A 25,549-nucleotide genomic window follows, 5' to 3' on the forward strand; every position below is an offset into this window, starting at 1 on the left:
CATGGTAATCAAGCGAGTTCACTGGCAGACCAGGACTCTTGAAAACAAGATTCTGAAGATACCGGCTTTCATTTCACTCATGTCATGCCTGAGGGAAGAGAGGATGAGGCAGGCACGTGGCAGGATGTGGGGGTGAGGGTTTCCTTCTGAGGAAGTCTTCACAGCCAGCACAGTGCCAAGGACCCTGAGGATGCTTCAGGAAGGGGGGGAATGGACCAAGTAGAAGCCAAATAAAAGGGGGCAAGTCCCCCTACATACCCCATTGCTCTAGAATGCACCTGGCTGGGGCCAGCTTTGCAGGATGCCATGGGAAGAGAGGATCTGAGTCCACAGGTGCCCAAATCAGGAACCTTGGCCAGAACAGTATTCAGCCCTCCACCTCTGCAATAGGGACTACCTCCATGCCCCCGAAACGTTACAAAGATGCCATTTATTTATTTATTATTATTATTATTATTTCTGCCTCTCATAGGATTCTAGTTGAAGCTGTGGTAAAAGCCCAACATGTTTGAACTATATTATTTAGTCTTGATGCAATGTACTTTGTTTTCAAGAGCTCCAGCCAGACTGCTTGCCTTCAAATCCCAGCTCCACCACTTACTAGCTGTGTGACTTTAGGCAAGTTACTTAACCTCTCTGTTCCTTCTCACTTACAAAAGGCAGATAATACAAGCTTGCAATGTATAGCACTGTTGTGAGGATTAAGTGAATTAATGCGTGTAAAACAGTTAGAACATGCCCTTCACAGAGTAAGCATTCAAAAATTCTTGGAATGAGGCAGAGCCGCTCCTCACAGGGTTAGGGGGCAGTGGGGACTGAGGATACAGCCAGTATCCTAGACTTTGCGCAAACATTGCCTCACCTCCCTCTTCTGACACCCCCACCTTACCCTCTCTGAACAATGATGAGACTGAGCCCCAAAAGTCCAAAGCTGGATGGCAGAGAAGGAATCCAGGTCCCCAGCCTCTCTGCCCACTGCTCTTTCTGTTTCCTTCCCCAAGATGTTGGTTTGCTGGCCTCTGGTGGCCCTGTTTTCCACCCCAAACTGGGACCTGGTCTGCCTTCTCAAGCCCAGTCACCCCTGTACACTGACTGCAGCCCTCCAAGCTCAGGCCTGGTGGGCACAGGCTTCCCGAACACTCACATCTGAAAGCATATGAACATCTACAGCTTCAAACCGCTCCTGCGATGGCCCACATGTGAGATGTTGTCTAATTAAAAACAATCACCATAGTAATAATAGTTGCATTTATTGCCGAACTGCTCTAGGCTCTACACTAACTTCCCTTTTGACGTAATATTTGTCATTTATGGAATTACTTTACATTGCTCCAGACATGGTGTAATCCAAATCAGGCCAAGAGCAGTGGGCTCTGCCTACAAAACCTCCCCACCAGAGGCAGCTGACAGGCCATTACTCTGTGTCCTGCAGACTCTGTGCGGTGATAAGGAAACTCCACCAATTTGATGCTTTATCTGGTTGCAGGTTGGGGAAAGATATTATTTCAATCAAGATAATGATTCTATTTCTTGGACGGAAATGAGATTTTTTCATTGCCTTGTGGGGATGCCACCAACATCTGTCTTCGGGCTTAAACAGGTCATGACCAAGTTAGAGGGTTTGCTTGCAACCTGAGAGCATCAACGTGAAGAAGAATTGGGAAGAGGGAGCTCATTTGCAAGAGAAAAACATATATGCCCGGCCTATGTGGTTACACAGTAAGTTCTACGTGGATATTTATAGCCATTAGACAAAACCTGTGCAACCAAAATTCAGAAGATAAGCACGTAGGGGGAGCCTGATCGTTTGGATTTCAAGTGAGAAAAGGGCCTCTAAAGGCAATAAGGAAAACAAAGCCACACAGACTAGACTCTGAGCTATGACAGGACCTTAGAAGTCTCCTAAACCTGCTTGTCACATAGGGTGCATTTCCTGTGTGACTCTGCTGACAGATGACCCAGTTGCTCTTTCAACACCTCCTATGACAGGGAGCTCACCAGCAAAGGAGCCTGTTCCATCACTGACCCGCTCCTTGATGAGAAAGAACCTCCCGATTATAGTCCAGCCACTTCATCAAAGGGCACCTCGGGGGAGATTCACAAGGTCTGACGCCGCAGCAGACCCCAACCCTCTTCAGGAACAATTCACATTTTGATAAGTCATTGAACGACAGGCAAATAACATTATATGATCAATGTCATGACACTGCAGTAATTTGAATTAAAAAGTGAATTTAGTAACATTTTCAATTATTTTAAACAGTTAGAAATTTCAAGAGCTGTTAGAGCACCTCAAAAATCTTTATACGTGATTTGCCGTAACAAGGAAATAATTTGCAATTCTTATATCAGTTGTCCATATAGGAATTCCAAGGAGTTTGGAAATGTTTGTGAAGTTTTTATGGATTTTGAACCTTCCACCGAGAGCCGACTCAGAGAATTGCTCTCCTCCACTTCCACTCCAGGCCTCTGGAACTGCCCCAGCTGCCTCTCCTGACCTGGACCCATCAGACTCGCCCAACCTTTGAAATCTGAACTGCCTCCTTGTGGGTGTGCACTGGCTGGCATTGGAAAGTAACACAAAATCCCAGGAACACTGGGAAGAAGACTTTTCTTAATGTACCTTTCGGCGCTTTTAAATTTAGAGCCACGGGACCATTTTACCTATTGAGCATAAAATTTGTTCTGGCGAAAACAGACTTCGACACTATTGATTTCTATTTTAACAACTATACTCTTTGAAATGCGAACTTGCTAGAATGAAAATGACCGCCAGGTCAGGTGAAAGCTCCAGCTGGCTGTCTCCACAACAGGGAGGCTCCCGGGCATGGCGGTGAATGCAACAGATGTCCCCACTCAGATCCCCTGCACCTGCTGGGGCACCCACTCCCCACCTGCTGTCGCCTGTGATGTTCTCAGACCCCTTCTCTTGGCCAAGGGGATGCCTTGGAGGCAGCACCACTCTGGGTGCCAATGACTGATGAAGGGACACTCGAGGCCAGCCCCTTGCCTCCAATACAGATGTCACTGCAGTGCAAGTCACGCGGGTCAAGCCACGTGCTCTCCTCTCTCCCTGATGAGTGTCCCTGAAGGTCTCTCCCTACACACACCCAGTGCACCCGAATCCTTGCCTCAGGTTCTGCTTCTAGGGACCCGACCTGAATCAGTCACCAGCGACTCCAAGTGGAGCCCTCCTGTGTCCTTCCAGAGGGTCACCCAGGCGACAGAAGCACACGCGAGCCTTCTTCCTTGAGGCCAGAACCAAAGTCACCCTCCTGCCTGGCCGAACCACCAGACTGACCCAACATATCCGTGAAAGCCAGAGCAGCAAAACACTGACCATTCCCACAACCAGACCCCCATGGGACCGCACGAGCACGCCTCTTCCCCAGGATAAACAGCGGGGGTGGGGGGCGGGGGCAGGCCCATCGGCCTGTCCCATCATCATATATTTACCTGGTTGATGTGCAGCAGAAAGTCAGTGTAAACATCAGCTCTACCGCTTATGGCTGAGTGGATTTAAGGAAAATGTTTAACTACTCTGAGCCTCAAAATGCAAAGTGGCAATATCTGGCGAAGCCTCGTGGGGCTCACGTGAGGCAATACCATCATGTGTGTGGCATGTTGGGAACGCTGCAGAAATATTGGTTGTTGTTCTTGAGATTTTCAACTAGCTATCCTCCTCTGGTTGCTTGGAACACATAATTAACCTTCGTGAAACAAGTAAATCCCAGCTGCCCCTCATCCTGGGCACAGTACCACAGAGCTTCCTGTGGGAGAAGTGGCCCCAGGGACAAGCAAGTGGACGTCAGGGGCACTGTCCAGGTGACTGTCCCTCTGGAGCTCAGGGTGTGTCTGTCATTGATCTCAGGTGTGTCTGGTGACCCTAGGTTGCAGCTGTCTGGGGAAGGCCATGTGTGTGTCTGTGTGTGTGTGTGTGTGTGTGTGTGTGTGTGTGTGTGTGTGTGTGAAGTGCAGGGAGAATCCCCAGTGTGAAGTGTGAATTTCCTACAATCTACCCAGTATTTATATTGACATCAAACACAGCGGCTACCTTCACGCCATTAGTCACAGACAAATGGGCAGAAACTTAATTTTATTTACACAGGTGAGGGACACTTTATTCCATCCTGATTCTTTGCACATGAACCATTTGTGAAGCCAGTTCAAGCCTTTTACCGCCTGGCCCTGCCCAACCTCACCATCTGCCCGACAGACCCACGTCTCTGACACCCTCCACGCAGGCTGCTGGGTGTTCCCCTCCTGGAGCCTCTGCCCTGGCCCTCCTTCCCCCATCAGCCCAGTCCAAGTGTCTCTTTCCCGAGGAAAGACACTTTTCCAGCTGCTCTTTGTCACGAGCGCCTCTACCTGCGCCGTGAGAGCCAGAGCTGACTGTCTGCCCATTTGTACTGTTTCTAACGGTCTCCTGTGCAGGTGTCTTCTCTTCCCACAATGGACCGAGGGCACCTCCGTAATGGAGCCTGGGCCTACTGCTTCTCTTGTCTTTCTCAGAGGCTCCAGGTGGCACCAGATATTCTCAGATCAAGGAATGGATTGCATTCCATGAATGCTCTTGGTTTAACACACTGTTAAAAGGCCTACATGAGAATTTACTGTTTTAAATAGTGTCGGCTGAGCAGCAAACTTAGAATTGTACCAACCATTTGTGGCTTCAGCGTGAAAAAATGCACACCTTCCTTATCCCCGGAGGAGCCCTGCTCTCCCTGCACCCATCACCCACAAGGGGGAAGGCTGTTTCTTGAGCCAGTGGGAGTGCTCTTCACTTAGAGGGCAGAGCCAGGGTTCAAATCATGTGCCTTCAACTCGAAGCGTTACAATCCTGGGTCCAGCCCCACCCAACCAGAGGCACCTTCCAGAAGAAGAACTGGAAGTCTATTCCATCAAGGTCGTGCTCCCTTCCCCAAACAAGGAAACCCACCCACTCTCCAGGAACATAGTCAAACCACAGACCTCAAAAAGCAAAATTCATACTCACAAGCAACGACGCCTCTGTCTTAAATTTCAGGCGAGCAGTTTCCCTGCAAACCTGCTCATTTCCTGCAAAGAGAAGAAACGGATGGAGAAGCATATTAGCATCTGCTCTGAGCATCCTTCAGCAGTTTCCTGGCTGACCTCGGGCTTCTGCACCTTCTCCGCATTCTCACTCCCAGCAGCACCCTCCCCTCCCAGGAACACCGAGTGCTAGTTGGGTGGGCGCCCCTGGCTCCCCACGGGATCGCACCCCTCCCAGACTGTGGGCTCAGTGCTTGCCGCCTCCCTCCCCCTCCCCGGCGCCATGCCAGTCTCAGATTGACCACTGCCTCCAATTCCCTGAAGGCGCTGGGCTTCTTCCCACTCTGGAGTGAGGCCTCCGCTTCTGTAGCATGGAGTTGCCTAGCAACCCTGCGCGCCGGCTCGGAAGGCCCTCCTAAATTGGACCTCACAGCACAGGGCATTTCCTTGTACAGCTGCCTGAATCTTAACAATCTGGTTCTGAATAATAACACAATGGTAATTGCATGCATAGGCCCCAAACTACATTTAAATAATGTTCAAGAGCTGACACAAACCCACGAAGGCCAGAGAATGCATCGCGGAGGTTGACTGTAAGGCCAGGCAGGACGCTCAGGGAGGGAGGGAGTTGACACCAAAGACTTGAGTTAATGACAACGCCAACCTGCACTGTGAATCCCCTGCCTTTCTGCCCGAGAGCGTCCCCACTCTAATGTGTTTTAAGCGAGTTTCAAATCTGCAGAGGCAATTAATGCGAGGTAGTGAGGCTTCAAGACAGGATGTCCTTTAGTGATTCTTTCTTGGGGGGAGGAGGCCAGGGGGGAAGGTACGGAACTCAGAGGGAGAACAGTGCCTGAGTGATTTCCCTGGGCATCTACAACCATGGCCAAACACATTTTAGAAGGTGGGAGAAAGAACTTACCGAGCGAGAGCACAAAATGCTTGCTACCTTAGCGAGGGACAAATTCAACTTGACTGATATGTTTCAGGATAAGAAGTGAAGGCAAAGAGGCCTTGACCCTGGCTGACGCACAGACTGAAGCAGCTTTGCGTGCTGTGGGGAAGGGCCACACGCACCGAGGGCAGCCTTCATGCAGTCTGTGTCCCTGGCAGAGGGTCATGGAGGAGCGCTGCTCGGGGCAGAAGAGCCTTCCCGAGTGGGAACCAGCCAGCTGGCAACCTGCTTCTCCTGGAGCAGCAGCAGCGAGGGCCTGCCCATTGGCCCTGGCAATTTGAAAGCCTAAAGCACTATTTAAAAAAAATAAAATAAAAGCTCAAAAGGCTTCTGCAAGGGACTTAAACAGATATTTGCACACCCACGTTCAAAGCAGCATTACTCATAGTAAGCAAGAGATGGGCCCTGACTGGTGTGGCTCAGTTGGTTGGGTATGTCTCTCAAAGTAAGCAGTTGCTGGTTGGATTCCTGATCATGGCACATGCCTGCGTTGTGGGTTCGGTCCCTGGTCAGAATGGATGAGGTCGCTGCATAGGAGAGGTGGCTGATCGATGATTCTCTCTCACATCAATGTCTCTCTCCCTTTTTCCCCCATTCTCTAAAAATAAATCCAATCTTTAAAAAAAGAGAGTAAAATGTAACCCAAGTGTCCATCAACAGATGACTTGGGTAGATAAAATTTGATATATACCTACAATGGAATGTTATTCATCCTTAAAAAAGAAGGAAACTCTGCATATGCTACAACGTGGGTGAATCTTGAGAGCATTATGTGAGGTGAAGCAAGCCAGCCACAAAGTCCATAGGGACTTCGGTGAGGTCCCTACATAGACAAATTCATAGGAATAAAAAACAGAGCAGAGGACACCAGGGGCTGGGGGAATGGGGGCTGGGGAGTTAGGTCTTAATGGGGACAGAGTCTCAGTCTAGGAAGATAAAAAGTTCTAGACACGGATGGTGGTGGAGGCCGTGCAGCAATGTGAATACACACTTAATGCCACTAAACTGTACACTTAAAAATAGCTGATGTGGTAAGTTTTATGTTATGTATATGTTTCCACAATTTTTAAAAAGGTCCCTGCAATAACAGCGCAACCATGGCATTTCTCTAGAAGACTTCTGTTTGTATTCAGCGAATGGCCTGTGTCCTTTGCAAGCTGGACAGTGTGACTCTGAGCCAGGGAGACCTGTGGCCTATAACCATGGTGTTTGCATAGTGCATTCGCAGATGGAGGTGTCTGAGGATCGAGAAACAGGATTCTCTCGTGCCCTCCAGAATGTGGCCTTCTGATACCCAAACCGTCCCATTCATTATGACCTCTGCCTGCCCCTCCCCCTGGCCGGTGGGCTGCAATGGCTGCCTTATTCTTGCCCTTTCCTGTGCCCTCCACCTGACCTCATCCTACTCTTTCTAGAGGACCTCCCTCAGGGCCCCCTATTCCACCAAGCCTTCTAGACACCTCCCGCCTCTGCTTTCTCAGAGCGTCATAGCCCTCCTTGAAACACTTGCTTAGGTCCTGTCTTATGTTCCTGCCGGAAGTGTCCCCTCTCCCAAGAAATCCCTCCCAGGACCCCTGCTCAGGACTTTCACTAAGTTTTCTGTCTGCCAAAGGCCCTGGCTCAAGGCTGAGCACACAGCGGGCTGCTCACAGCGGTTCTCGGAGGTGGCCCTTTCTCAGGGGGGCTGACCACGGCCCCCCTGCCCAGGGAAGCCCTGCAGCTAAGCATTCCAGATGGGCGTGCAGTTGCCTGCAGTCATTTCAAGGTGTGACTCAGTGTGTGCAATAAACAACTGAGCGTGTACAGATTTTACTAATTTGGAAAGGTCATTGGAGATAACAGCTTCTTCAAGTGAGTGAATGAATAGCATATGGATTATTTTTTTCAGAGTCATGATTCTTTTCTCAGAATGTGCTTTCAGCCTTAAAAAGTAGTGTCACAAGTAAAAAAGTTGGGGGCAGGGTGAGGGCATTCAGGCTTTTGAGATGGGAAGAGCAGCACGGGACCTCTGGATACACTTTTCCCCTCTCTGGGCTTTCTCTGCAAAAGGAGGGCGCGGACGCTAAGGTCCCTTCCAACTTAAACAAAAATAAAATCACGAATCGAGGTGAAAATGTAAAGTTAGCAACTTTCCAAGCTAACAGTTACCCCTCACCGCCACCCATCCTGCCAGGTGACAGGCCCCACCCCACCTCCGGAGAGCTAAGGTGCCAGTTTGCCCCTTCAGCCAGGAAAAGAGCCTGACCCATGTCAGGTGCGTTCACAGACCCTGACTGAGGGCTCTCAGACCCGGCGATCTGGCTGCCTTGCTCTCATTAGGTCATTAAGGAACACTCCAGACTAATAACTTGTTTTCTCCAATCTCTAGGAAAGGCTGGAAAGGGGCCAAAGGGTATCATCCAGACTCTGTCTCCCCAGCCCCTGGCTCCGAGACCTGTCCACGCCGCCTGTCGAAGGCCAGACTTCCGCCCTCCTCTCTGCCCTGAGTGCAAGCAGACGTGAGCCCCCCCGCTCACCCTGCCCCCACCTCTGGATGGCTCCTAGCAAGGAAAAGTGTAAGTGTGAATCAAAACCGTATGATTAACAATCAATACTAACATGAACATAAGTACTAGTTAACATTAGCATTATCATGAATACTAGTTAACCTTAACTAGTGTTTGTGCAATGCTTTGTGGTTTAAAGAGTAGAGATGCCCCTAGACTTTGGACAGGATTCTGTCCCAATAAAGCTATTGTAAGTCAGAAAGACCTTAGCACCACATTGGGGAGTGTCGGCTGCTTACCCTCATGATCGCAGAGCTGACGAGGAGCTGCGCCACAGCCCAGCATCAAGAGAAGGACTGTTGTGCAAAGTGCTAGCCCAGAAAGCAATCCACATTCAAAATTTGAAGTCCAGTTTCTACCGAATGCATCATTGCTCTCACGCCACCGTAAAATTGGAAAGTCCTAGGTCAAACCACGGTAAGCCGGGCACTCCCTGTTTTCCTGCATACTTGTCAGGCAGGTAACATAGACTCCTCCTGTTTACGGAGCAGCTGCTCTATCCCAGGTTCTCTGCTACCTGCTGGGGACGCAGGTGAAAAGGCGTGGCTCCTGCCTGCAAGTTCCCCCGGGAGAGTTATGGTCAGAAAGATGGAAGCACAGAGAAGCTGAGTGACTTTCTCAGAGACATCCAGCCAGCAGGTACCAGCCGTGCTCACACCAAGCCCTCGAATTCAGGCCTCTTCCAACCGTCCCTGCCTGGCCTGCAAATTTAGTATGACATTTAGCCTGCACAATGTCACCCAGAAGGGACCAGCCAGAGGACAGCATGGCATGGGGACAAGTGGAAGTTTATGTCCAGGATAAAACAATGCCTGTGAGTGTTATGCCATGTTGGGCCCTGGACACCCCGGAGGGGCGGGCCCTGGGCCGAGGGCAGGTCAGAGCCCACTGTCAACATGGCCTTCGCCCCTCACGGCCTTTCACTCAAGACCCTCATCTCATCAGCTGCCTTTGTAGAGAGGCTGCCTTGAGAGATGATGTGAATTTATAAAATCTTTTTTATTTAATCTGCCTAACTTTTCTCTTCTGGGAACTGTCACAGCACTCACAATCGGCATGTGACACCAATCTGCACCGTTCCCCGAGTCTCTTGGCTTTTTGAAAAACAGAATGTCCAGGCTTGGAGGAGCCCCGTCGTAGATCCCTCACTTCACAGCCGGGGCACCCAAGCCGAGAGAAAGCAAATGATTTGCCCAAGGTCGTGCCAAAGACAAGGGCAGAACCCGGTGTCCGGACCCCCAGCCTGGGGCCGGCACACAACCCCTCTGCAGTGGTGGTGGTGGCGGTGGGGTTCAGGCTCTGTCCCCCTGACTTTGAGACCCCTCAGCAGCCCTTCAGCAAGTGTGTGTGCAGCTGGGAAGGGGCTCTTTGATGTCCCCCCACCGTACCCAATGGTACTAAAAAGACCAGCCCTGCTCCAGGCCTCTAGGGTGAGCCTCACAGGGAGGGGCAGAGGCGCCCCCAGGGGACAGAGAGGCTACCATCACTACTTCAGGGCCCCTCAGCCCCAGGAAGCTATTAATGCCTTGTGGTTTATAGCCAGACTAGCCCTGCCGTTGACCAGCTGTGTGTCCTTGGGCAAGTGAATTAACCTCTCTCTGCTTCAAATCTTCATCTGCAGAATGGGCGGAATGATGGCACTTAGCTCCTACCTTGTAGGGCGGATTAATTAAATGAGAAACTGGAGGGAAGCACTTGGCACAGGGGCCTGCCATCTGTGTGGTTTTGTGCGAGGCCATGGAGACCAGCTGTGCCCTGGGTGGTCAGCTCCAGGAGGGGACAATGACTGCAGTGATTGGCTCCTGGTGCCAGCACGGGAGCGACACATCAAAGAGAGCTGATCACTGTCCTGTGGCCCAGCACCTGACAAAAAGAGGCCTGGCGTGATGAGCCGTCACTGAGGGAGGTGACTTGGGTTGGTCAGCCCAGGGTCCGTGGTGACAGGGAGGCAGTGGCTGCCCTTCCCAGGACCCTGCACAGGCTGTGCTGGGAGGGCTGCAGTTAGCTTTTTCTCCCAAATTACAGTCATTACCCTGGGAATGCACCATGGCGTGGCCCCTGGGGAAGACAGTTGGGCAGTTTCTCAAAACTAAACATACTCTTATCATAGGATGTAGCAACCTCACTCCCAGGAGTTGGTGTTTTGCCCCAGTGAGTTGAGAGTTTATGTCCACACAAAGACCTGCACATGGATGATTATAGCAGATATATTCATGGTTGCCCCAAACTGGAGGCAACCAATACGTCCTTCAGTAGGTGAAAGAATAAGTAAAATGTACCACATCCAGACAGTGGAGTATTATCTGGTGCTAAGGTGGAATGAGCTATCAATCACGAAAAGATATGGAGGGGCCCTGGCTGGTGTGGCTCAGTGGACTCAGGCTGGCCTGAGAACCAAAGGGTCGCCAGTTTGATTCCCAGTCAGGGCACATGCCTGGGCTGCCGACAAGCTCCCCAGTGGGGGGACCGTGAGAGGCAACCACACACTGATGTTTCTCTCCCTCTCTTTCCCCCTCCTGTGCCCTCTCTCAAAAATAAATAAGTAAAACCTTTAAAAAAAGATATGGAGGGAACTCAAGTGCGTACTCTAAGTGAAAGAAGCCAAGCTGTAAAGGCTGGGTACCATATGGTCCCACCTGTGTGAGTACGACATTGTAGAGAAGACAGAACTATGGAGACACTGAAAGATCGGTGGTTCCCAGGAGGAAGAGAGGACGGATGAATAGGTGCAGCTCGGAGGGATTTTAGGACCGTCAAACTACCCTTTATGAGGCTGTGATGGTAAACATGTGTCATTACACATTTATGAAAACCCACAGACTGTGCAGCGCCAAGAGCGAACCCTACGGTAAACTCCGGGCTGTGGGTGATCATAGCGTATCAGTGTTAGTTCTTCCACTGTAACAAACGTGCCACACTGGTGCAAGATGTTAATAAGCAGGGCGAATTTGGGGTGGGGAGAAGAGAGTAATGGGGTCATATAGGAATTTCGTATGTAGTGCTCATTTTTCCTATAAATTTAAAACTGTTCTAAAAATAAAGTCTATTAATTTTTAAAAACCCCACCGCAAATGGTACAGGGCAAATCAGTACATGAACTATCACTATTGCTGAGCCCCCTGGGCACCCCATAAGTCCCAGGCCAGGGATTAGGAGGGTGAGGAGAGAGACCGGCCTGTTCTTCCCAACCTGAAGTACAGTCGTGTCAGGCTGAGATGTTGTAGACAGTGTGGGAAAGCCAGGTGGGGAGGCTGTCGGGACCCCCAGCTGGTGACATAGAAGGGCCGTGCATCCCAGCAACCCAACAGCTCTGGCTCCCAGATGACCCAGCCTTAGTTTGTCCTCCTCAAGCACACGGCTGCTGACAGGCTCCCCATCCCTGGCTTCCAGAGGGAGGGTCAAAACGAGGCTCAGCCCTCCCCACCACGGGCTGGACCACACCCAGCCTTTTCCTGATCCCTCCTCCCCCAATCCATACATAGTAGGCACCTGATAAACATTTACTGAATTTAACAGTGACTAATTGTATGCCCCTGCTCTCCCCATTAAAGGACAGAACCCAAGCGTAAGCCTGCCTAAACGCTCAGCAAAGTAGCTCCTGAACAGAATGAGTCGCAGAACTCAGGTGGAAGTGCCACACCTGGGAGAGACCTTGTATTTGGTCACTGGGCCGCTGGCCACAGCCCTGAGAGCATGTCTCTGAGGGGGCACGCCTGCACCCGCTGGCCTGCTAGGTCCTGAGCCCCTACCCAGTGGGGTGGATGTGCCCTGTTCCAGCCGAAAGGGCTGAGAGGTCAGTGTCTCCCACAATGGGGTGGCAAGCGGGTGGAGTCATTGCCAAGGAGCCCGTGGGGATGGCAGAGAAGCCAAAGCAGAATGAAGGCTGAAGACCTAAGGCCGGGTGCCTGGGAGCCCCACGTGGATACTCGCTGGGGAAACCCAGTCAGTGTTTGCGGGGAATTTTCCCAGGTCCAGCCTGTCCCACCCAGCACAGCAGAGCACCAGGCCAGTTTGGTCGGGTCTGATTCAGAGAGAGGAAGACAGGGAGACAGACAGAGACAGAGAGGAGGGAAGTGTGTGTGTGTGTGTGTGTGTGTGTTCTGGGGAACAGCATCTTCTAAGGCAATGGAACCCTCCCTCCCTTCTTCAGTCATTGCTCTGGGGGTGATGACCCCTTAGAAGTCCCAATTTCTGTGACCTTGGCCTAGAATCTTAAAATAGCTCTGAGAAGGAGGGAGGGCTGAGCCTGGAGCCAAAGCCAACGGTGGGGGCCTGGGCCTGGGAGAGGGGGAGGGGAGAAGAGCCTGTCCAAGGAACAAAAAAGCCCAACGGACCTCCCTGGTCAGGCTGGCCCCACAGGCCCCCTGCTCAGTCACGCACACTGTGTTTTTCCTGGCCTCAGGGAAGTGTTCCCGGGCTGCGCAAAGGCTGCGTTGTGCAAAGCTGAGGGAGAGCTGACAGCCAGGAGTGCCTGGAGCAGCTGAGAGAATGCACTGGTTGCTCAGAACCCTGGCCTCCTGCGGCCCCCCCAGCCCTGCGTGTTGGGGGCAGGAAGGGGGCAAATGCCCACTAAGGGGTCCTCCCACTGCATTCTGGCTGGTGGAGCCGGGATGGTCAACTCTCAGTCAGTACACAGGTGGACGCAGGTGAATGACAAAGGATCCTCGATCGCATCATATCAACTGCCGGTTCCCATTCGGAGAAAGGAAGAGGTTTATTTCTGGAGCTGAAGGGAAAGGACACAAAGTGTGAGAAAGTTTTCATGTCTCCGGGCCCATGGAGAAGGTTTCTCAGCAGCAACAGAGCTCCTCCCTGCAGGGGTGAGGGGAGGCGGGGCGTCTCGTGGGTCTAACAGGATGGTTCTCTGGGGCCCATTCCAGGGGCCGATGGTGCCTGAGGAGGCCCACGCTGCGGAATCATCTTGGTGGGAGCCCCGGCCGGCCTGCCGGGTTCTGCTGCTGAGCGAGGCAAGGGCTTCAAGGCTGGCCGTGAGCACATGCTGGGAGAATAAGCCAGCGGGCAGTGGGAGCAAGGGCGTCAGTCCTCGTAGGGACCCACGTCGGGCAGGTAATGGTACATTTGGAGCTCCAGACAGCAACATGGGAGGCGGGCTTGCTCTGTTTTCACTGGCCACAGGAGCCTCCTCCTGTCTCTGTGGGTTTTGCCGTTGCCCTATTTCCTGGTGCCCTGAGTCCTATTACTCACCCTCTTCCCTCTACCTAAACCTGCTTTCCAGAATGTTCTATCTCCACCTGGTGTCCAATGTGACAGGCAGGAGAACTTAATGCCAGCCCTTCTGTCAGAGAAAAGGCATTTTTAGCTCCTCTTGGGTAGAAGGAAAAGTTGATCCCTTGGGAAAGAGATTAACTTTACTTTTTATTTTTGAACTTTACTGTTTGCTCTGTATCACAACAACTAATCCAACAGTGACATACAATGACAAGCGATGGGTGCTGGGAAAGGGGACAGGGGGCCCTGACAGCAGAAGGGGAGCCCCTGGGAGAGGGTTGCCTCTGAAGTGTCTCCTTCGGCTCCTGTCCCTTGTCTTCTTGGCAACGGACCACTCCCTCCCAACACGGAGCCTTGGTAAGTAAGCTATACATTTTATTGTCCAAACCAGTGCTCTGTGAAAGTGGACACTATCAATAGTTACCTGCGACAGCAGGCAGAGAGCGGCTATTCCAGCTCAAGCAGGGTGGTCACCCCAGCAGTGTCGCTCAACCTTTGGGGTTTGGGAAAGCCCAGTCAGAGATCTTTTCTAGAACTTCCATGGCATGGCTTGGGAAAGGCATGCCTGCCCCAAATACCCAGCCTCCCCTCCCAGGAAGAGGCACCAGAACTGTCCTGAGAGAGGCCACCAAGCCTACCTAAGACCCACTAGAAGCATTACATGTATCTGCGTAACATACAAGAACTCTTGTCTAGCCCCGCCCACCTCAGATACTGCTTCTTGCAGGAAGTCTGCCAGGTACCCCACTCCTCTCAGCATATGGTATCTCATGTGTCTGATTTCCTCATGCTTGTGGCCATCTCCCCCACCTGCTCATCATCTCTGGAGGGCAGGTACCACCATGTGTCATTCCACTGGACCCTCCTGTCCTTCCCCTCTCCCTCCCCACCCCAGTGCCTTGCCTACAGGAAGTCTCTGACTTCAAGTTGCTGGAGAGAACCAAGTTGAATGGACTCCTGCTACTTCTAGAGCCCTTTAGTGCTAGGGACCCAGGGCTCTAGAAGGTGTCCTTAGCCCTCTGAGAGTTCATTGGTTCTCTCACATCAGCTTAGGAGTACATTTCAAGGCAAATACTCGAATTTCTATGTCCCTTAAAGGGGTGGTAGTGGGATTTGTGCAATCATGCAGTGTGGTGATTATTGGGTGGGGGTGTCTGAAATAATGCCCAGGAAAGGGCTTGGGAAGAACTCTATTTCCATAGCTGGGAAGTACGATTTGGTCAATGAACCTGGGTGAGAACCTCCACTTGCCACCTAAAACCTCCCCATATTTTGGAAAAGATAACAAGGTCATCAAGACTAAGTGCAGGAGGGTAGTACATGCAGTAAGCTCGGGGGTAATCAAGGAGGGCTTCCTGGAGGCAACAGACAGTAAGCAGAGGCTTGCAGGATGGGGAGGATACCGAGAATAGGGTCAAAGGGCAGCCTAAAAAGCGGGGACTCTGAGCAAAGATGCAGAGGCAGGAATGGGTCCAGCATAATCAGGGCAGTGAGTTACCAAGTCTGACTAGAACAGAGGGTATATGCAAAGAAGAGCAGAAGAGATAGCTATGAGGTCAACCAAGAACTCCAAATGCCAGCTACCTCTGGGCTTAAGCCTCAGACTGTGGAATGACCCTGCCCACACTCCAATGGCCTGCAGGGAGAAGGGAGAGAGTGGAGGCTGGACAGCAGCTTCCTGTTCAGGCTCCCAGTGAAACATCTGGGAGAGAGCAAAGGGACTGGTCCTGCTGGAGGCATTCCCAAGTTTCTTCCTGCTTCCCCGTGGCTACTCCCAATTCTGCCACCTCCAGGGAACCTAGCCAACTAAGCATCTGTGGCCCAAAAATGTACTCCCACCAGGCATACCAACGACTGAGTCAGAAAGGGTGGGAGCCAGTTTCCAGAGCTGAAGCCCATGCAAACATGCTTTGGTAGCTGTCCTCTTAGCTGAGATGAGTAGTCAGCTGAGCGAAGCATTTTAACATGTGATGTACTCCTCCACATTTACTCACCACACCTTGGGTGCAAAGCCAAGGTCTTTAACTGTGTATGTCCTAGATGGAATCATTCCTGTTGTCTTCCTTGCATAAAACACACTCATCTGACACTACCTACGATTTCCAATTACAGTCTTTTTTAAGTGCAATGAAAAAATAAATATACTTGCAAAATAACCTGAGTGCAAAGTCTCCTTGGCCTTTTTAGACATTTTCCCCACCTTTCACAGATGTTTTACCCACAGAGAACTCAACAGCATTATTAAACAATGACTGGTCTTTTGGGGGGGAGTTCCTAAGCTTCAACCCAGTTTTTATTGAAACAATCCCTGCCGCCCCCCACCCCCACTCCTTTTGCAATGGTATTTAACTGGTTTGTATAATACTTAATTAAATTGCATAATTACAATAGCAAGTTCCACTGGCATAAACAGGTTTGGGAACCCAGCCAGCTGCCTCTAGGAAAGCATTCAGCTCAGCTGGTGAGAGCAGACGTGGCGGGTGTTTTGGACAGCTACCTTCCTGTCCCCAGTGTCCCTCCAGCTGTGGGCATCAGTCAGAGGGAAGGGAGAGAGCTGGTAAATGTGGCGGGACGGTTAACCCCCTGCCTTCCCGCTCAGGAGCCAGGTTGAGGTGAATTCTCCTGGAATTAAGGACTTGATGCAGCCCTGCCCCACCGCGGTCCTCATGTGGTTCTGTTTCCTCCCACCTCCACCTCCAAGGGCTAAGCAGGCCCCACCCTTCCGGATGCTTTCCCCCACTTGGCCTCCCACATCCAAGGCTTCCTCCCCCCACTGCAGCTGTCTAGGAAGGATTTGGCAAACTACCACCACAGCTTTAGTGACAGGCAATGGCCAAGCGTGCCACCCTCCCAGAGGTGACGGGAAATTCTTTCACAGAGAAGAGTTTCCAGTGAGATAGTGTCAGACATTTGCACTGCGTTGCCTGGGGAGAGATTTGGAGTGGGGGGTGTGAGGGGACATCTAGGAGTTGTCCTGGAGTCACGCCATCTTCCCAAGGCGGGAATTTTTGATCCTGTTCAACTGAGTCACAGTTGTGCCCACTTCCCCTCAGAAGATGGGGCTGTGGACTTCCCTCTGCTTTCTTCCTTGTTTCTGGAATGCTTCATATGGTAGCACGGGATGTCTCCCCTCTTTTAACCTCCCTTATCAAAGTCATTTTCTCTGGTTCAATCTTCTGTCTCATGGGTCACACAGAGTATAAGTTAACATTTAACTTAAATGCCACCAAACCAAGCAAACCAATCAATCAATTGCAAGTATTAGCAGCCACTGACGACTCACAAGGAGGAGAAGAAAAACACCCTCTGGAGGAACACGTTTGTAGTGGGCATCTGCTGTTTGGAGCCCCCCGTCATTCTTTCCCCCTTCCTCCTGGTAGGAGAACCCTAATTTCCTCCCAGATCACTGCCTGCCCTGATAGCCAGTGTGTTTCCAGGGCAGGTCACGGTTGGCTTAAGCTGATCTGCTCAGCTCAGCTCCCTGGCCATGGAAACTGGAACAAACTCTATCACATCAGATGCAAGGAGCTATTTGCTGGGACCTCTGAGGGAGGAGCTCCATCACTGGAGTTGCTGAGGGTGCATGCAAGACCTGGAGCTGCTGTGACCGTTTTTTACCATAGAGGAGTTCAGAGGGCAGCAGTGAGCTTCAGAACAATGTGGAGCTGGGGACCACGTCCAACTACTCCTGCAGGTCACTGGGCTTCTGGACTTTCCAGGTACCTGAGCCAATAAATTCCCATTAGTGTTTTTTAATTGATTAACTTTAAGAAAATCAAACAGATGCATACACATGGCTTGAAAAATCAAAAGGAATAAAAACCCAACAATAAAAAACATCAGTTCTTGCTCCAGCCCTTCCCACACCGAGTTCCAATCCCCAGAGATAACCGCTCTCAATTATTTTCGTCATTTCTTATGTTCTTTGCTGCCATATTTCCAAATAACTCACTGTATCAGTTAGCTAGGGCTGCCATAAAAAAATACCATAGACTGGTTACTTAAACAGAATGAATTTATTTCTCCTGGTTGTAGAGGCTGGGAAGTCCAAGGTCAAGGTGCCACCTAATTTGGTTTCTGGTGAGAACTTGCTTCCTGGCCCACAGACAACTGCCTTCTCGCTGTTCCCTCAAATGGTGAAAACGGGGTGAGATCTCTGGTGTCTCCTTTTATTAGGACCATAATCCTTCTGGATCAGGGCTCCATCCTTAGGACCCCATTAAACCTTAACTGCTTCCTTACTCCAAATAAGCCACTCTGTATGTTACAGATTCAACCTATGAATTTGGGGGGGGGGCACGATACACTTCACAGCACATGCTACGGTTTCTGCTTTTAGATGTTATCTATTAGTCCCTGTACTGGAAGATGAGTTTTTATCTCTCACAAGCTCCTCCTCTACCTCCTCTGAACCCACATTTCTGTTTCCTTTGGTTAAATCAATTGTCAATGTTCACAGCATTGTGGCTGTGGGGCTATTGCTCACAGATGAGCCACATTGTTTCCTTTCTTGCATAACTGATTTTCTCTAGTGTTGCAAATGGCTTTATACGCACCTAACCTTGATTTGCTCACAAATTGACCCCCAGAACTGCAAAAGTCACTCCTTAGACATTTCATAACCAGTGCGTTAAAAATCAGTGAATTTCTTTTGGTTTTTTTCTAGGAGTCGTCCTATCCAGAGTTCCCTACCCTCCGACTCCAGTCTGGACCCAAGTCATCTGCACAGCTGTCACCTAGAACTTCTTATATTAGATCCCTGGTTTCCCAGGCCTGATGCAGCACTGGTTTCCATTGCTGCTGTGACAGACGACCACATACTAAGTGGCTTGACATAACACACGTGTATTATCTTCCAGTTCTGGAGGTCAGAAGTCTGAAATGGGTCTCACTGGCTAGAATCAAAGTGTTGGCAGGGTCACATGCATTCTGAAGGCTCTAGGGGAGAAGAAGACTCATTTCCTTGCCTTCCAGCTTCTAGAGGATGCCCACACTCCTTGGCTCATGGCTGCTTTCTTCTATCTCAAAGCGAGTAACGTCAGCTCTCCTCTGCTAAATGAGTAACCGTCCACCCACAGAGTCCCCAGCCTGCACAGATTTGTTAATATCTCCTACTTGCTGTCAGCTCCTGTCCTGTGCTCATCCTCCTTGAGGAGTTGGGCTTTGCCAATTTTTTTAACACCATGGATGAAGGGACAACTAGGAGGGGGGCAGAGATAAAGAAATGGATGTGGCTGAGCCTCCATGTTTAGTGAGAAAGTCTCCCTTGGATCTTCGAACTGCTCTAGGTCGGGGTCTCCAGTCCCACAAGCCACACCCCACTGCACCCCAGACGGCCACTCCCCAGCAACTCAGAGCACACACAGCTGCTACTGCCCACTCCGGGGCGGCCAGTTCCCAGCACCGCCCATTTCGGGCTCCGCCGGCCCCTCTCCAGAGCTCACGCTGCCTCTGATGGCAGTGCCAGCAGCTTCCAGCACATTCTCCCAACCCTAGTCAACGGCCCCTCACTCCTGCTCACGTTTGCGGCACTTCCCCACCCTTCTAGTGAGCACAACACCCGAGAGGTCCCTGTCCACAGCAGGCAATTCCTCCACAGCGCAGACACTGGGGTTTCCCAGGAGACAGGATTGCGTGGGCCAGTCAGGAAGAACTCGCAAAGCACCCTTTCAGACGCTGAGGCTACTCACACTTGCCTGCCTCTCTCATCTGGTCTCTTTTGTGACCCCCTTCGGGTGCGCCTGTCAGAAAACCCCACCCAGACCCATTTTGTGACCCTCACTCCACATCTGGACACAGTGCATGGCCCGGTGGGGCTGGCATTCGCAGGACAGGCTGTACCTGGGCCGGAGGAGGACAGCAGACCCAGCCCTGCCTAAGGAGACAGACTCCTAATCAGCCGCAGCCTCACTGACACGTGGGCAGGAACAGAACTAATACCACAGGCACCAGGTGGAAAATCAGACCCAAAGGCCAGTAGCTAGCCTCTTATTGCCATTTTCTCATACACAATATAAAAAAAGAACCCATGCACCCCAATGTTCATAGCTGCGCTATTCACAATAGCCGAGAGTTGGAAACAGCCTAAGTGCCCATCAGTAGATGGGTGGTTTAAAAAACTGGTACATCACACAACGACATACTAGGCAGCAGAAAGAAAGGAGCTCCTACATTTTGTGACAGCATGGATGGAACTAGGAACTATTATGCCAAGTGAAATAAGCCAGGCGGTGAAAGACAAATACCATATGATTTCACTTTTAACTGGAATCTAATGAACACCATAAACTAAAGAGCAAAATAGAACCAGAGGCATGGGAACAGGGAACAGACTGACAGCTGTGAGAGGGGAAGGGAGAAGAGGGGGTGGTGGAAGGAAGGGGAAGGGACTAATCAAAGAACATGCATGGATGAGCCACGTGCATGGACAACGGAGAGGGGATTGACTGAGGGGGGCACGGGGGAAAAACTGGGACAACTCTAATGGAATAAACAATTTTTTAAAAAATCCACTGAGTGATTATAAGTCGCCCAGCAGAAAGGTGCCCATTAGCAGGACATGGATCCTGTTTTCAGATCCTTTTGTCAGAGAAGAGACAGGTGCCCTGTGCCCCCACAGAAGCACAGCCTAGAGATGCCACCAGCCACCTGCCCCATCCCTGCTCAGGGTCTATAGGACAGCCACCTAGATACCGGCCCTTGGTCCAGGCTGCCTGTCCGGGTGGTAGGCAGATCGTGGGCAGGCTCCCTGCATGGCACTCAACATTCACGACGTGGTCCTGCTCACTCAGGGAGAAGCCGATGGTGAGCAGGTCGCTGTAGCACCATGCGGGGCAAGGCCTCCACCCTGGGCACCGCCTCCCTCCCCCACAGAGCGCAGGGCCGATGCAGCACAGGCCAACAGTAGAACTCGGTCACTGCCCCTGTGCAGGTGACCTCTGCTCTTCACACAGGATCCGCTCTAAACTGCCTGGCACCTCGGATCTCCCTGAAGCCCAGGAAGGTGCTGCTGTTTAAGTCTTGTACTTCATTTTTCAAAAGTAAATCATTCCCCCTGGTCTTTAGAGATTCAGACTCTGAACACCAGGCATGCTAAAAAGATTTACGGACTTTTAAATGTACTGTTATGTTTTTCTTTTAAACACTAACAACGACAATAAAGGAACTTCCCGCCCTCTGCCAACAGCCATGCCTAAGGGCCAGGGAGCATAGTCACGAGCCTGGGATCCGAATCCAGGCCACAGGCAGGCCACCTACGGGGATCCTTTCGTCCCCAAATGAACGGAATCTCATCTGTTCATCCCTACGATGACGTCACCTCTGGCGCTGTCCCTGTCCACTTTCTGGCAAGTTCCTGGCAAAGCTCCAGTGAATCACGCCTTTGGTTTTTCCTGCAGCGTCCTCCTTCTCCTTCTGGAACCCTGAACCCTCCCTCCACCGGTGCTCCAGGCACCTTCCTCCTGCCTCCTCCCTCCATCTTTTCCAGAGCCATTTCTTTGTCTTGGCCTCAGGCATTTCCCTCTTTAAAAAATTTGTCATGAAATATTCCTGGCATACAAAAAGGCTCAAAAAGCCTCTAACAAACACCTGTGTCCCCACCACCCGGCTACGTAAACAAAAGGCAGGTCTTCTAATCCCAGGCCCACATCCCTCTCCGACACCGCAATTCCTCACAGCCTTTGTTCCATTTCTCCCTGGAAAAAGCCCAGGTTGCTGCATAAGTCCAAGGCACAGCCAGCTGTCACCTGGATCTCAGTATTAATTCTTTCTCTCCCCCAGCTTCTAGCACGCCATCTTCCTTCATGATCTGTCTGATTCCCTATCCCAGCAGGGAGTGACTTGCTTGGGGTCCTGCCTAGTGAGCAGCCCCACCTGGGTGACACCACCGGGCTGGACCGCGAGCTTCCTTCCCGCACTAGTGCTGTCTGACACACTCACGGCCCCTTTGTACATCAGTTCCAGTGCAGGGGCTGGAGAAGAGGCAAGGCAGACAGACACTCTGCTTTCCACCACCTCGCAGGGTCTTGGGGCAACGGCCACCTGCACAGAGATAGCCCAAAGCCAGGTGGGCAGGCTGGAACCTGAGGGGTCCACCTGCGCAGTGAGAACGGGGCTACTGAGGCCTGGAGAGGCCAAGAAGAACTGGAGCCAAGCTCAAGGGGTGGCTGGGATTGAGAGACAGGGAAGGACAAGTGGAGACCTCCCAGGTGAGAGAAGGTAAATTAACAGACAGCTGGGGTGGGGGAAGAAGGGAGCAGAGAAGGAGAGCCAGCCAGGCTGGAGAGGACGGAGATGAGGCAGGCAAGCTGAGCCAGACTGGGCAGGGTCTTCAGTGCTAGTGGGCCGAGGGGGTGGGTGTCGATGCTAAAAACGCTAGGGTCCCTGTCTCTACCAGGTCTGGCCATGTTCTCAGATCTCAATGCGGGAAGGGTGTGCGTGTTAGGAAGCCTATGGTCCCACCTGCCCCCTACACCGACCTCTCTGCCTGTAGATTGTGGGGGGATGCAAAAGGGCAGCTCAGACACTGACCACACTCTTGGCATTGGCACGGCATGAGCAGAGGCAGGCGATGAATCGCTGGATGGCCACTCACCTGCAGCCTGCCCCAGGAAACAAAGGGCGCCCACTCAGCCAGGACTCTCCCACGGCACCTGGCACCAGTCTCCCTGGGCAGGGGGCAGGGCAGGAGCAGGGGTGCCTTCCTCACCTCTGCAGGTATTTCTAGACAGGTTCACCACCACCTTCTGCATTCTGCAGAAGAGGTTAGGGGTTTGGGGGTCCCCTCCCAGTCAGTTTCCCACTTGGTTAAGACAACTAGAAATAGTAAATGAATGTCTCAAGGTTGCCAGATACAAGGTCAATAAACAAGAATCAACTGTATTTTCTATAGACTAGTAACAAACAAGTGGAAGAAAAAAATTTTAAATAGCACTTACAATAGCAACCACAAAAAATTAAATACCTAAGAAATATACCCATGAAATATCGGCACAACCTCTATACTGAGAAGTATGAACAATGCTGAGAGAGATCAAACACTTAACAAATGAAAGTACTATGTTTGTGGGTTGAAAGACTCAGTAGTGTTACAATACCCGTTTATAGAGTCAGTACAAGTGCAATAAAAATCCCAGCAGATTTGTTCCCCTGTGTTTGTGTATGTGGCTGTGAAAACTGACAAGTGATTTTGAAACTATATGGAAATGCAAAAGACCTAGAATAGCTAAGGCAATAGTGAAGAACGAAGCTGGAGAAATTCCACTCGCAGATATCAGGACTTCTACGACCAAGTCTCAGCAATGAGGCAGAATGCAAGGATAGACAGCGGGCCAGCGAACAGAGTCAGAAATAGACACATCCGCATGTGGCCGCTGATGACAAAGGCTCCCTCTGCAAGTCAGTGAGGAAAGGGTGGTATTTACAATAAATGGAGCGGGGTCAGCTAGATAGCTGAATTTTAAAAAGTGAACCTTGATCTCAGCCTCACACTAAACAAAACATAATTTGAGATAGATCATAGAACTAAACTTGAAAAGTAAAAACAACGAAGCCGTTAAAAGAAAACATAGGAGATTAAATGTCTATGACCTTGGGTAAGCAAAGAGCTTCCTTAAACAGGACAGGAGAAGCACTAACCAAAAATGAAAAGACTGGTACATTTGACTTCATTAAACTAAGAACACCTGTTCATCACAAGACACCATTAAGAGAGTGAAAAAAAGAAGCCATAGATAGAAGATACGTGAGTGAGGACTGACATCCAGAATATACAAAGAGAGCCTACAAATAAGAAAAAGACAGGCATGCCCATTAAAAATGGGAAGAATAGTTGAAAAAGAGGACATCAAAATGGCCAACAAAGAAAATCATGCAAATGCAACAGTGAGACACCAACCAGGATGGTTAAAATGAAACACCCAGTGCTGACTGACGAGGATGTGCAGCAATTAAACTCTTAAACTGCTGCTAGGTTGTAAATCTGTACAGCTACTTCAAAAAAGCATTTAGGGATGCCTGTGAAAGCTAACTACACCTACACCATAGAACCCAGCAACTCCACTCTTTACTACATGCCCTACAGAAATGGTACTATGTACACCAAAGGGTGTCAGTAAGAAGGTTCATAGAGGCTGCTTTCAAAATAGTCCCAAACTAGAAGTGACCCAAATGTCCATCACCAATAGAATGGATGAATAAATTGTGGAATAGTCACATCACGAATACTACACAGCAATTAGAAAGAAGGAGACATGGCATATTCTGCCACATGGATAAATAAATCTCACAGATATAACGCCAAGTAAAACACAAAAGGAGTGAATGTGGATGATTCCATTTATATGAATTCAAAACAGCAAAACTACTGCATGACAGAAATCAGGGTAGTGGATACTCTTGGCGGGGTACTAGCTGGAAGGAGGCAAGAGGGAGCTGTCTGGTGGGTTGGAAAGTTCTAGAACATGGTCATGGTTTTATGGCAAGAGTGTTTAATAATGTAATAATTCTTCAAGCTGTACACTTAAGATCTGGGTACTTTACACAAAAGGGAGTGGGGTAGGGGTGGGGAGACCCAACCGTGCTCAGAAGACTTGGGAGAGAGAAAGGCAGGACCAGGGGCGGCGTAACTGAGGCTGGCAGCCGTCCTGGGCGGCCTCCCCCTGCCCACGAGCCGTGGGAGAGGGGCAGCATTTCAGCAGAACTCCCGGCATCGAGGGTCGGTCCCCAAAATACAAAGGCCCCTTTCACCAGCACCCAGTCCACTTTGAAAAGACAAGTAAACAAGAGTGGCTTTTGGAGAAGGGTCATTAAGCTGCCACTGTGGGGACTGTACCCAACGTGGCTCCTGGGTGTGACAGAGGCCTCTATTCTGGCCTAGGCTTGTATCAAGTGCTGTCTGCTCTAGCGAAAATTAATAAAATGAGTTTTCTTTTCTTCCTTTATAAAAAATCCTAACTCCTACTTATTCCCCAGGAGAGAAAAGGGGGGTGGGGAATACCTTGGCTGGCACTGAGCCCGGAGCCTCACTCAGATAAGAGAGATGTGGGTTGAAGTCACCTGCCCCAGGAGGCCTTTGTGGCACTTCCCTTCATCTTGGCCTGATGTGGCAGCCCCCGGCAACCTGGGCTCATCTGCCCACTTCCCAGACTCTCGGTGGCAGAAGAAGGACTTAGGTGTTCCACTTCCTCATTGGCTCCCACTTTCCCCACTTAGATCGTGATTTATTCGTATTTGTTTGCTTTGAGCAATCTGACAATCTGGTTTTACCCCCCACCCCAGCCCAGTCACTTCTATTAGGGTGGCACTGGAAGTCTGTTATTTGGATTTGCTCTCCATCTGTCCCACACTCAATGTTGCTGTACTCCATGTTGTACTGTTTAAAAATAAAGTCGAAAAAGTAACAACTAAATAGATGACAGCCTGGCAAAAACAGCAGCTGTTGCCCATAAGGCAAAATAGAATAGATTCCCCTGGATATATTTGTATCGAGATGGATATTACAGAGCGAGAGAGGGAGAGAGAGAGGACAGGGGTCTGAGCCAGTGCAACATCATTCAACCCTCTCTGACGCCAATGAGGTGGCGGATGCTCCTCACTGGCACCTGTGGCTCGGCCCTCGGGCTTCGAATGTGAACGTGCGGAGGCCGAAGACTCTGAAAAGGAAACCGGTTCCTGGGAACCTTTGTGAGATAAGTGAGTGCATTCTGACAGCCAATACAATCAGATCCAGAGCCAGTCAACCAGTCTGGACACTGGAGCAGGTACCACGACAAATTCCCCATAAATTCTGCCCTCGACCAACTTAAAA

At 50.6% G+C, this 25,549-nt stretch overlaps 1 protein-coding gene across 4 annotated transcripts in view; it reads right to left on the reverse strand.

Annotated features, from left to right (window-relative positions):
- Window positions 1-25,549, reverse strand: part of ZBTB7C (zinc finger and BTB domain containing 7C) — a 303,147-nt gene that overhangs the window by 121,033 nt on the left and 156,565 nt on the right. For all 4 annotated transcript variants that reach the window (XM_053664405.1, XM_037165114.2, XM_053664404.1 and 1 more), the window contains one exon: window positions 4,997-5,058. The gene's annotated coding sequence lies outside the window, so the exon portion shown is untranslated. The remainder of the gene's footprint in view (window positions 1-4,996; window positions 5,059-25,549) is intronic.

The sequence above is a fragment of the Artibeus jamaicensis genome, unplaced genomic scaffold (genome assembly GCF_021234435.1).
Source record: "Artibeus jamaicensis isolate MK-2021 breed Jamaican fruit bat unplaced genomic scaffold, CSHL_Jam_final contig_354, whole genome shotgun sequence".
Taxonomy (NCBI): Eukaryota; Metazoa; Chordata; class Mammalia; order Chiroptera; family Phyllostomidae; genus Artibeus; species Artibeus jamaicensis.